Genomic DNA, 12,646 nt, shown 5'->3' with positions numbered 1-12,646 from the left:
ACACATGCGTGTCAACCTGTGGCTCAAATTCTTGTACCATTATGTGGAGCAAGATGATCTAAATCATCTAATTTAGGGATTTTGACCGTAGTAGCATTGTGGTATGGTCAAAATCTCTAAATCGAATGTAAGTTTCAAGTATTACGAAAGTAGTCATTTGATATGTCTTAAAATGTTTTTCAAATCAAATTGTCATTGTCTTTGTATCATTAGTTATACGTTTTTTCAGTGAATTAATAAAAAGTTAAGCCGTATTCAATCATGAGAAAGTGACACGAGGGAAGCCCTTTATGGGCACGTGGAAGGCCCAACTCGTGGGGCTCACATTGATGTATGTGTATAATTTATGCCGCCCATCCTTTTTGTCATGTCATTTTAGGGCTAGGGCCCAAATATCAGCTTGGTCCAGAGCTAGTGTGGGCCACATAATAGAAAACAATAGTAACAGTGTCACCTGCTATTGAAACTTTCCAAGCTGACTGTTACGTCTGTTGGAAGTGGACAATGCCCAAGTCAATACTTTTTGGAACCACGAAGGGCTGATCGACAAGGTAGATGGAACAAATCACCCTATTGTGGGCCTTAGGATATGGTACTAATGGCTAGCCTTTCATCTGGTAGTAAATGAAGTGAACATACAACCACGAACCTTAACACATCATGACCCTGACCCTTAACACATCATAGCCCCCACCCTCCCAACCTTGACCCTTAACACATCATAACCCCGACCTTTAACACATCATAACCCCGACCCTTAACACATGATAACCCTGATTTTACCAACCCCGACCCTTAACACTTGACAACTCCGACTGTTAGGGCCGTGAATAATTTAATAATATTAATATATATATATATTTAATCTTATCTTTATTATTATTTATTTATTTTAAACCTACCTTATCTCCTATCTTATCTAAATCTTTAACTCGTTTAGTTTAAATATACTTCTAAACACTTCTCGCATCTCTCAAGATAAAAAGAGTTCTAGTCAAACTAAAATATTAACAAAAAGGTTGCATGCGACAACAGAGAAAGGGAGAAAGAAAATTTTGGAGTGCTTACATCGGGTATATATATCGTCCTCATTCTAGTATTTTTATATATCTAATATAAATTGATTCGGTGAATGCAATGAACGGTGTGGATTGGTCACACGTTCATTGTATTGGATTATGGGTGGAGGCCCTTTAAAGGTGAGGTGAACATAAAAATATGTAATTGTAGTTGGTGAGCATCTGATCAAAATAGATTTGGTCTGTACGGATCATATGATCCCTAAGGCCAAAATATACAAAGGCCATAATATTCAGATCAATCTAACCATCAGATGGGCCACATTAGTTAGACCTAGAAGTGTTTGATAAAGGAATCTTGGATATTTTGCGCAAGTGTTACTATCACTTGGCGTAGAAGGTCAAGATGGGCCATAGGTGAATGTGTGGTTAGATCCACACCACTCCTCAAATGCATAGAGGTAAAACATGACAAGACCTCAAGAATCTGAATGATCTGACCATTCGATGGACCACCCTAATCAAGTAATTATCATTAAATTTTAAAATCTTGTGAGGGAGAAAAAAAATAGAATATAAATTTGAATTATTTAATTATTTTGGATCTGGCCACTAGAATGTTAATCAAATGTGGGCCCCACCATGTAATACAAATAAATGAATAATAATACCGTTGATATAATTGATAGGACTCCGACATTCAAATCAACCTAATTACATTGCAGAGTCAACACTACCAAACTCAGGTGAGTGACCCAACTTGTCTCATAATTCATTAAAATTAAAATAAATCATTATAATTGTTTGATTTATTTACTGGTTTGAATATTTTGTTATGATAATTGTACGATAAATTTATATGTGAATATTTTAATTGAGACAACTATGCCAAATATGAAAAATACGCATTTACTTATCATCCCTCATTCATTGCATTGCATAATGCATGGTCGATCCTAAGGGCCCTCCCTAGAAGAAATGTCGATCCTGATAGAGCGTTACCAGATGCGGGCTATGCCCAAGCCTACCGAAAGGTGGAAGCCTATCCAACGAGTGGATGCAGGTTGACGACCTTCAACCTAAGCAGATGAATGATCACCCCATCTGATGCATTCATACCCCATTTTACATTTATATCTTTGTATATGTATTTTTGCATTATTTTAATTATTATGATTATGAACCATGCTGGGTTATATCACTAAGCCTGGCCAGCTTATATTTTTTTTATTGATGGAAAAACCATACAGAGGAGCCATTAGCAGATGACGTGGCGCAAGAACCGGAAGGATCTACTGTACCTAAACACGACCCACCTGAATCATGGCCATACTTATCTGAGGATGAAGTGGCTGCATTAGAAAATTTTTAATTATATGTTTTATTTTGTTAGCACAGCTTAATTAACGAATAATGCATACTGGTATTTATTTTGAGACTTTAAGGAATTATTTAGCTTTATTTCTTTGGACCAATATTAGCATGGAATAAATATCATTATAGTATAATGGTATAATAAATGAATAATTTTAAGGTTTATTTTATTTTAAGGATTATCAAGATTTATAAATGCTTAGTTGATTGGTGTTATGTATTATGTATGTGTGATTGAGATTATGGTGGACTTTATATTGAATGTAAATATCACATGCGATTAAACTAATTAAAGAATTAAGTTAGTATACTTTGTGTATAAGTTACGAACCAAAACTCGGGTCTGAGGGTGCACACTCTGTACTCGAATTTTGGGGCGTGACAGTTTGGTATCAGAGAAAAAATAATAATAATAATATTTTAATACTGCAAATGACCTGTAGGGTATGAACCCCATACATGCATAATGTATAGGTCCTTGGAATTAGAAACTTACAACTTCCTATTATAATGCTTTTATATAATGAAATAAAAAAATTATATATATATAATTTATAATTCATTTATTATTATATGAAGTGAAAATTTAACTTATTTATATAATTATATTCATTGGAGACGTAAATCTGGACCTTTGAACAAATTTTAAAGTAATTTAAGTTGTAATGTACTGCTGGACAGCAATGGACAGCAGAAATCACTTATCTTTAAAAAAATGTAACTAAATAAATAAAACTCCGATTAAGCTGATTCAAAAGCCTAATCGTAGATATAGAAGTCTAAATTCAATAAAAAAAATAATTGAATAATTTAAATATGACAGATACTATACTGATTTTAGTAATTAGTACAGACTGGTTAAAAATCGTCTAAATCTGAACAAGTCTGATTGCAGCAATTTTTGAAAATTTTGTAGTTGTCTGATTGAGCTGAAATTTTGTGAAAATGTTGTATGTTCATGTAAAAACTTTCAAAAATTTTTTGAGATATATTTGAAATTTTTAACCATTTAAACCAATGATTGGAATAGTAGCCACGGATAGTGGACTGGTTTATTTATAATGTAGCACTACTAACTTGATGATTTGTAGAATTTTTTTTGTTAATAATGCTGACGTATTTTTATAATATTAGAGAATCTATAAAGTCTACTGAATTATTAATAATTTATCTTATAGGAGTTATGACCCCTAAGAAGACACGTAGTATTCGTGATTTAATACCATCCGTAAGCGCACCTCTCCCAGATACTCCCTTACTAAATCCTCTTATTCCTGAAGAATCTGGAACAGCTCCTGATGAGCAAGACGAGAATGAAGTCAATGAAGCAGGGCAAGCTCCTCCATCGCCTCCTCCTCCAGTTAACATGGCAGATGTTGGACCTAGTACGCAACTCCCGTTATCCCCAACCACTATTCGAACTAACCTCGCGGGACCAAATGTTCAGCCGTGGGATGCTGCCTTTGGGTTGGTAGCACAAATGGCGGGAATGCTAAAACAACAACAGGAACAGTTCGCCGTTCAGTGGGACATGTTAGCCACCTTAAATCAGACACCCCAACATCAACGGAACACATCTTCACTAAGGTTTGATCAGCCTCGTGAGGTAGATTTGCTTGAAAGGTTTTCAAGGTTACGACCACCAGTATTCAAGGGTACATCTGACCCATCAATAGCAGAAGATTGGTTGAAGCAGATTGAGAAAGTACTAGAAGCCATGAACTGCCCTGATGATCAGAAAGTTAGACTGGTGTCCTTTATTCTTCAGGGCGAAGCCGATGTATGGTGGAGAGCTGCAAAGAGAATGGTTCTAGCTAATCATGTGTGGACCTGGAATGAATTTCAGGAAAAGTTCCGTGAGAAATATTTTCCTAAAGCATACCGCATCCAAAAAATGGTGGAATTTTCAAAGCTAGAACAAGGTTCCATGTCAGTAGCCTAGTATGAAGCAAAATTTGCTAAATTAGCAAGATATGTGCCAAAAGTAATGGAAGATGAAGATTATAAGATTACAAAATTTAAAGAAGGGTTAAGACATAATATCAGAACAAAATTTTGTTGTGTGGATGTGAAGAAATACTCAGAAGTAGTCGATAAGGCCTTATGAGCAGAACAAGATACAGAGCGGTTTCTCAAATCTCGTGTTCAGTTAAAAGAAACAGGACAAAGATATAGGCCGACACTTACGCAACACCAACCACCAGAGAAGAAACCCAGAATGAAAATTCAATCATCAACACTGAGAACCCAAGAGCAATATTTTTCAGGAAATTGTGCGTACTGTGGTAAGTATGGTCACATGGCTCAGGTGTGCAGAACTAAGATGAGAGATATGGGTATAACGCCTCTTCAACAGATACCACCGCGATTGCAACTTCCAGCATCATCTCAACCAACAAGTCAGACATCACAAGCATCACATACCCAACCGCCTCGACCACAGCAGAATCAGCAAAATCGACCATCTCCATCAATTCCTCAAGGCTAAGGGAATCATCCTAACAGACAACAGCCACCACGTGCACGGGTTTATTCCATCTCATCTAAGGAGAATCTAAAAGAAAATAATAACGTTGTGGAAGGTATGATCGAAACGCACGGTACTTCGATTTTTTGTATTATTTGATTCTGGGGCTACTTTATCTTTTATTTCATCGTCGTTAGTATCTCGGTTAAGATTGAAGTCAGAAATCCTAGATAAGCAAATTTTTGTAGAATCCCCCATCGGCAAGTCAATTATTTTGGACAAAATCTGTAAATCTATTCCCCTTATGATAGACGATATTCCTATATTAGCTAATTTAATAGAAATGAGTATGGTGGGATACGATGTTATTCTCGGAATGGATTGGCTTACTCGAAATCATGCGACGTTGGATTGTTATGCGAAGACAGTTACTTTTGCAGCGCCAAGAAGAGAACCAATTATGATTCAGGGGAAGAAGAAGAATGAGAAGATCGAGCGTGTTATGACATTGATTGGTAATGAGAAACAAGAAAAAATAGTGGATTTGATTCCGGTTGTGCAGGAATATCCTGAAGTTTTTTAAGATATACCAGGACTACCACCTCGGCGAGAAGTGGATTTTGGTATCAATCTCTTACCAGGATCGGCACCAATATCTATGTCTCCATATCGAATGGCGTCTATTGAATTGAAGGAGCTGAATGAGTAGTTGGAAGATTTGAGGTCCCGAGGATTTATTCGACCAAGTACTTCTCCTTGGGGTGTGCCAGTACTTTTTGTAAATAAAAAGGATGTCACTCGACGGTTGTGTATTGATTATCGTCGCTTAAATCAGATGACGATTAAAAATAAGTACCCATTACCCCGTATAGATGATTTGTTTGATCAGTTGAAAGGAGCTCGATATTTTTCTAAGATCGATTTGAGATCAGGTTACCACCAATTACGTGTTAAAGAAGAGGATATCTGTAAAACTGCTTTCAGAACACGTTATGGTCATTATGAATTCTTGGTCATGCCGTTCGGGTTGACCAATGCACCTGCAGTATTTATGGACCTGATGAATAGGGTATTCCAGCTTTATCTGGATAACTTTATCATCGTGTTCATTGATGACATTCTGATTTACTCGAAGACTGGTGAAGAGCATGAGCTACATCTAAGGACAACATTGCAGACTCTAAAAGATAACCAGTTATATGCTAAGTTTTCTAAGTGTGAGTTCTGGAAAGAGAGTGTTAAATTTCTTGGGCATATTGTTTCAGAAAAAGGTATTGCGGTTGACCCTATGAAGATCGAAGCTGTAGTGAAGTGGGAACAACCCACAAGTGTGTCAGAAGTTAAAAGCTTTCTTGGGCTCGCTGGGTATTATAGAAGGTTTATTAAGGATTTTTCGAAGATTGTCGGACCGCTAACGAGTTTAACTCGAAAAGGAGTGCCCTTCAAGTGGACTGAAAAGTGTGAAGAAGCTTTTGCTGAACTGAAGCAACTCTTAACCTCAACTCCCATTCTAACCCTCCCGAAGGATGGGTTGGTATTTGAAGTTTACACTGATGCATCAACTAAAGGTCTAGGTTGTGTATTAATGTAAGGGGGCAAGGTGATCGCATATGCATCAAGGCAGCTTAAACTCCATGAGCGTAATTATCCAACTCATGACCTAGAGTTGGGTGCTATTGTATTTGCATTGAAGATTTGGCGGCATTACTTATATGGCGAACAGTTCGAGCTTTATACAGATCATAAGAGTTTGAGGTATCTATTCTCTCAGAAGGACTTGAACATGAGGCAGAGAAGATGGATGGAATTTCTTAAGGATTATGATTTCTCGTTGTCCTATCATCTGGGTAAGGCTAATCTGGTTGCTGATGCTTTGAGTATAAAAGAATATAAACAAAAGAGTGTAACCAGCTTAATGGTACACGAATGGGAAATGTTGAATTTCATTAGAGAGTTTGATATTTGATTAAATTTTCAAGAAAAGAAGATTTGCATATGTAACATTATGGTAAAACGGACTCTTGTGGAGCGAATAATTGAAGCTCAAACGAATGATGAGTGGTTTTTAAAAATGATAGCCAAGTATCAAAATGATAAGACTTCAGATTGGAGTATGGGGGACGATAAGGGAATTCAGTATCAAGGTCGACTCTGTGTGCCTAATATTCCAGATCTAAAAGACGATATTCTAAATGATGCTCACCGAACTAAGTTTACAATTCATCCGGGAAGCACAAAGATGTATCATAGTGTGAAACGATCATTTTGGTGGCCGAATATGAAGAGAGAAATCGCTGATTATGTGTCGAGATGTTTTGTGTGTCAGCAGGTAAAGGCGGATCATCAGAACCCATCAGGATTATTGCAGCCTCTGAAAGTACCTGAGTGGAAGTGGGATTGTATTTCTATGGACTTTATAGTCGGTCTTCCTAAGACATAAAAGAAACACGATTCAATTTGGGTAATTGTCGATCGACTGACCAAGTCAGCACACTTTATTCCTGTCCGTATCAATTATTCAATGGAGGAACTCGCCAAGCTATACATCAAGAAAATAGTGATACTTCATGGTATCCCTAGTTCTATTGTATCGGATCGAGACCCACGTTTTACTTCGCGATTCTGGACAAGTCTACAGGAAGCTATGGGTACGACTACGGATTACAGCACAGCATATCATCCACAATCTAATGGGCAAACGGAACGTGTGAATCAAATATTAGAAGACTTGTTACGTGCATGCGCTCTGGATTTCAAGGGGAGCTGGGACGACAACATACATTATGCCGAATTCACCTACAACAATAGTTACTGAGCAAGCATTGGTATGGTTTCGTACGAAGTCTTGTATGGACGTCCTTGCCGAGCACCAAACTGTTGGGCCGAGGTAGGTGAGAAATGTTTAATTGGGCCAGATGTTGTTCAAGAAGCTGCTGAAAAAGTTGAAATTATTCGAAAGCGACTACAAGCTGCCCAGAGTCGTCAAAAGAGCTATGCCGACAATCGAAGACGAGATCTAAAGTTCACAGTAGGAGACCACGTGTTTTTGAAGGTTTCTCCCATGAAGGGATTGATGCGATTTGGTACTAAGGGAAAACTCGCACCACGTTTTATCGGACCATTTGAAATATTAGAGCGGATTGGAGCAGTGGCATATCGACTTGCATTACCTCCTCAGTTGGCCAATGTCCATAATGTTTTCCATGTATCGATGCTACGGAAGTACAAGAGGGATGATTCTCATGTGATTGAATGGCAAGATCTCGATTTACAGGAAAATACATCTTACGTGGAGAAACCAGTTCGAATACTGGATCGCAAGGAGCACATGTTATGCACTAAGACGGTGCATTTAGTCAAGGTTTTATGGAGTCATCATGAAGTAGACGAAGCATCTTGGGAGTAGGAAAGAGAAATTTGTGAAAAATATCCTCATCTCTTTGAGCAGTAATTTCAGGTAAATTTCGAGGACGAAAATTTTCTTTTAGGGCCGTGAATAATTTAATAATATTAATATATATATATATATATGTTTAATCTTATCTTTATTATTATTTATTTATTTTAAACCTACCTTATCTCCTATCTTATCTAAATCTTTAACTCGTTTAGTTTAAATATACCTCTAAACACTCCTCGCATCTCTCAAGATAAAAAGAGTTCTAGTCAAACTAAAATATTAACAAAAAGGCTGCATGCGACAACAGAGAAAGGGAGAAAGAAATTTTGGAGTGCTTACATCGGGTATGTATATCGTCCTCATTCTAGTATTTTTATATATCTAATATAAATTGATTCGGTGAATGTAATGAACGGTGTGGATTGGTCACACGTTCATTGTATTGGATTATGGGTGGAGGCCCTTTAAAGGTGAGGTGAACCTAAAATTATGTAATTATAGTTGGTGCGTATCTGATCAAAATAGATTTGGTCTGTACGGATCATATGATCCCTAAGGCCAAAATATACAAAGGCCCTAATATTCAGATCAATCTAACCATCAGATGAGCCACATTAGTTAGACCTAGAAGTGTTTGATAAAGGAATCTTGGATATTTTGCACAAGTGTTACTATCACTTGGCGTAGAAGGTCAAGATGGGCCATAGGTGGATCCACACCACTCCTCAAATGCATAGAGGTAAAACATGACAAGACCTCAAGAATCTGAATGATCTGACCATTCGATGGACCACCCTGATCAAGTAATTATCATTAAATTTTAAAATCTTGTGAGGGAGAAAAAAATAAAATATAAATTTGAATTATTTAATTATTTTGGATCTGGCCACTAGGATGTTAATCAAAGGTGGGCCCCACCATGTAATACAAATAAATGAATAATAATACCATTGATATAATTGATAGGATCCCGACATTTAAATCAACCTAATTACATTGCAGAGTCAACACTACCAAACTCAGGTGAGTGACTCAACTTGTCTCATAATTCATTAAAATTAAAATAAATCATTGCGATTGTTTGATTTATTTACTGGTTTGAATATTTTGTTATAATAATTGTATGATAAATTTATATGTGAATATTTTAATTGAGACAACTATGCCAAATATGAAAAATACGCATTTACTTATCATCCCTCATTCATTGCATTGCATAATGCATGGTCGATCCTAGGGGCCATCCCTGGAAGAAATGTCGATCCTGGTAGAGCGTTACCAGATGCGGGCTATGCTCAAGCCTACCGAAAGGTGGAAGCCTACCCAACGGGTGGATACAGGTTGACGACCTCCAACTCAAGCAGATGGACGATCACTCCATCTGATGCATTCATACCCCATTTTACATTCATATCTTTGTATATGTATTTTTGCATTATTTTAATTATTATGATTATGAACCATGCTGGGTTATATCACTAAGCCTGGCCAGCTTATATTTTTTTTTTTGATGGAAAAACCATACAGAGGAGCCATTAGCAGATGACGTGGCGCAAGAACCGGAAGGATCTACTGTACCTGAACACGACCCACCTGAATCATGGCCATACTTATCTGAGGATGAAGTGGTTGCATTAGAAAATTTTTAATTATATGTTTTATTTTGTTAGCAAAGCTTAATTAACGAATAATGCATACTGGTATTTATTTTGAGACTTTAAGGAATTATTTAGCTTTATTTCTTTGGACCAATATTAGTATGGAATAAATATCATTATAGTATAATGGTATAATAAATGAATAATTTTAAGGTTTATTTTATTTTAAGGATTATCAAGATTTATAAATGCTTAGTTGATCAGTGTTATGTATTATGTATGTGTGATTGAGATTATGGTGGACTTTATATTGAATGTAAATATCACATGCGATTAAACTAATTAAAGAATTAAGTTGGTATACTTTGTGTATAAGTTACGAACCAAAACTCGGGTCTGAGGGTGCACACTCTGTACCCGGATTTTGGGGCGTGACACCGACCCTCACAACCTCGGCCCTTAACACATGACAACCTACCGGTATTTAAACGGAAACTGATTGCGGTGATGCGAATAGTGATTGCGTGGTAATGTATTATATCTACATCATTCATCCATTTTACGAAATCATTTTAGGGGCATTGTCCCAAAAATGAGGCAAATTCAATGCTCGAGTAGACCAAACCACAAAGTTATCATGATTGAACATCTATCTGTGAAGGCTTCTTAGGGCTGAAGAAGTTTTGGATCAATTTCATACATGTTTTTTTTTTTTCCTTCATCCAGGTCTGTGTTACTTCATGAACAAGTTGAATGACAAATAAACATCATGGTGGGCCTTAAGAAGGTTTCAACAGTAAGAATCATTGTCCTCATTACATTTTGTGGTGTGGTTACTTGAGCTTTGGATCTGCCTCATTTTTGGGCTCATGACTTAAAATAATATTTTCAAATGTCTGGTCGGTGTGGATATAACACATTCATCATGTTAGGTCATGCGGAACTTGATGACATTAACAATCCATCAAAGTTGTGGACGTGGATTTCCTGCACATGGCTTTCGTAGGAAGATGGGAAGCTAGTGGGGCCATCGTGTTGTTTGTGAGAAATCCACTCCTTCCATCTGTTTTTTTGTATCATATTAGGACATGGGCTCAAAACTAACGTAAATCCAAAACTCAAGTGAGCCACATGGCAAATGATTGAACATGCACCATTAACTCAAATAGTGGCAATGGCCATCATAACAAATAGAAGAGCAGCAACGGTCGATTCTTTAATAAGGAGAGTGGTAATGACCAACTCAGTAAATAGAAGAGCGGCAATGGCCGATTCTTTGATAAGGAGAGTGGCAGGGCCAACTCAATAAATTTGGTAAGGCAAGGGCAAAACTTGTATCATAGCCCCACATAAATTTAGAAAGATTACTTTGTAAGCAACATGATACTATAATTTAAAAGGGCAAATAATTGATAGTAAAACATATAATAGCAAGAAGAATTAAAAGTAATGTGGAGACATGTAAAAGAGTAAGATAGAATAACAAGAAGGCATGTAAAAAGGCAGGATGAATATAACAACTTAAGTTAGTATAAGCTTAAAGAATAAAACCCTCACCTTTGACGTTGAAGTGCCCTTTCATCTTGTTAGGACCTAGTGTGTGCATGTTAGATTCGACTTCACCCATAGATTACGCCAATTATATGGTTAGGGCTTAATTCGGGGTTTCATATTTAAACTAAATCAAAACTTAATATAGACTTTCACGTAAATGGCTAACTTACCTTGATCAGCACTTGAGTCTTGGCCTAAAAATGGATTTGATGATATCCTTTCATTGAGTCAACCCGTTCATGACTCGACGTGGTGTAACATCACCACGAAATTTCTCTTTTCTTCTCTTTCTTTCTCTTTTCTTTTCCTTTCCTTCTTTTTCCTTTCTTTTCTTTTTTTTCTTTTCTTTCCTTTCTTTCTGTTACGTCCAGCAGGGAGCTGGACGTTACTCCCTCTCTTTTCTTCCCTAACAGCTGGGTGGCTGGCCGACGCTCCCTCCTACGTACTCTCGTTCATTCTCTTTTGTTATATTCGTAGGACAGTAGAGTGGAGGGCCCTTTTGTAGGTTGCCTATCTCCCTCTGCGTATTCTGATTTACGCAACTAAGAAATCTGTATAGGGTATTACGCAGCAACCTCTGCGCAACAGGGAGAATGTGGTCACGATCTCCTTCTTCTTCTTCTTCTTCTTTTTTAATTTTTTAATGCGAGATTTCTAATAGCTGGGGATTCCTCCGCGATAGCTTTTAAACGGATGTCTCAGATGTCTCCAGAGGGTTGTCTTTGGTCCCTAAGCTACTTATGGTTCAAGTAGCTTTTATTGATTTGTACTTACTCACCACACAAGTATGTTTAGTAAACCACGCACCTATCAGTCAAAAGTTAGAAAGGTATGTTTGATTTTCAACATCACCTAAGTACTTACCCTCAAGTTTGTTTGGTCCACCATTAATATTTACTGTCTATAGTCTGCCCCAACCCTTGATGTCGACCATTCATTATATTGGGCTCACCTTGACCTTGTCTTTAATGTGAACTGCCCATCCTATGCGGCCTACCTTCAATGTGGACCACCCACCTTCGATGTGGGTTATACATCATTTGGGACCCACCTTGGATGTGCGATGCCCATCATTTTGGACATTGGATGTGGCCCATCCATCATGTGGGGCTCATTTTTAATGTGGATTGTCCATTGCGTGGGCCCCACCTTTAATGTGGGTCATCTATCATATGAGGCCAACCATCAATGTCATTGCCTATCATGTGGGACCTACTTTCAATATCCACCATGC

The 12,646-nt window shown here is 37.3% G+C and overlaps 1 pseudogene; it reads left to right on the top strand.

The window, feature by feature from the left end:
* Window positions 1–7,687: 7,687 nt before the first annotated feature.
* On the top strand, window positions 7,688–8,311 carry LOC131220317 (uncharacterized; annotated as a pseudogene).
* The last annotated feature ends 4,335 nt before the right edge of the window (window positions 8,312–12,646 follow it).

Source organism: Magnolia sinica, chromosome 12, assembly GCF_029962835.1.
Source record: "Magnolia sinica isolate HGM2019 chromosome 12, MsV1, whole genome shotgun sequence".
Lineage (NCBI taxonomy): Eukaryota > Viridiplantae > Streptophyta > Magnoliopsida > Magnoliales > Magnoliaceae > Magnolia > Magnolia sinica.
This window is presented reverse-complemented; position numbering and strand designations above follow the sequence as displayed.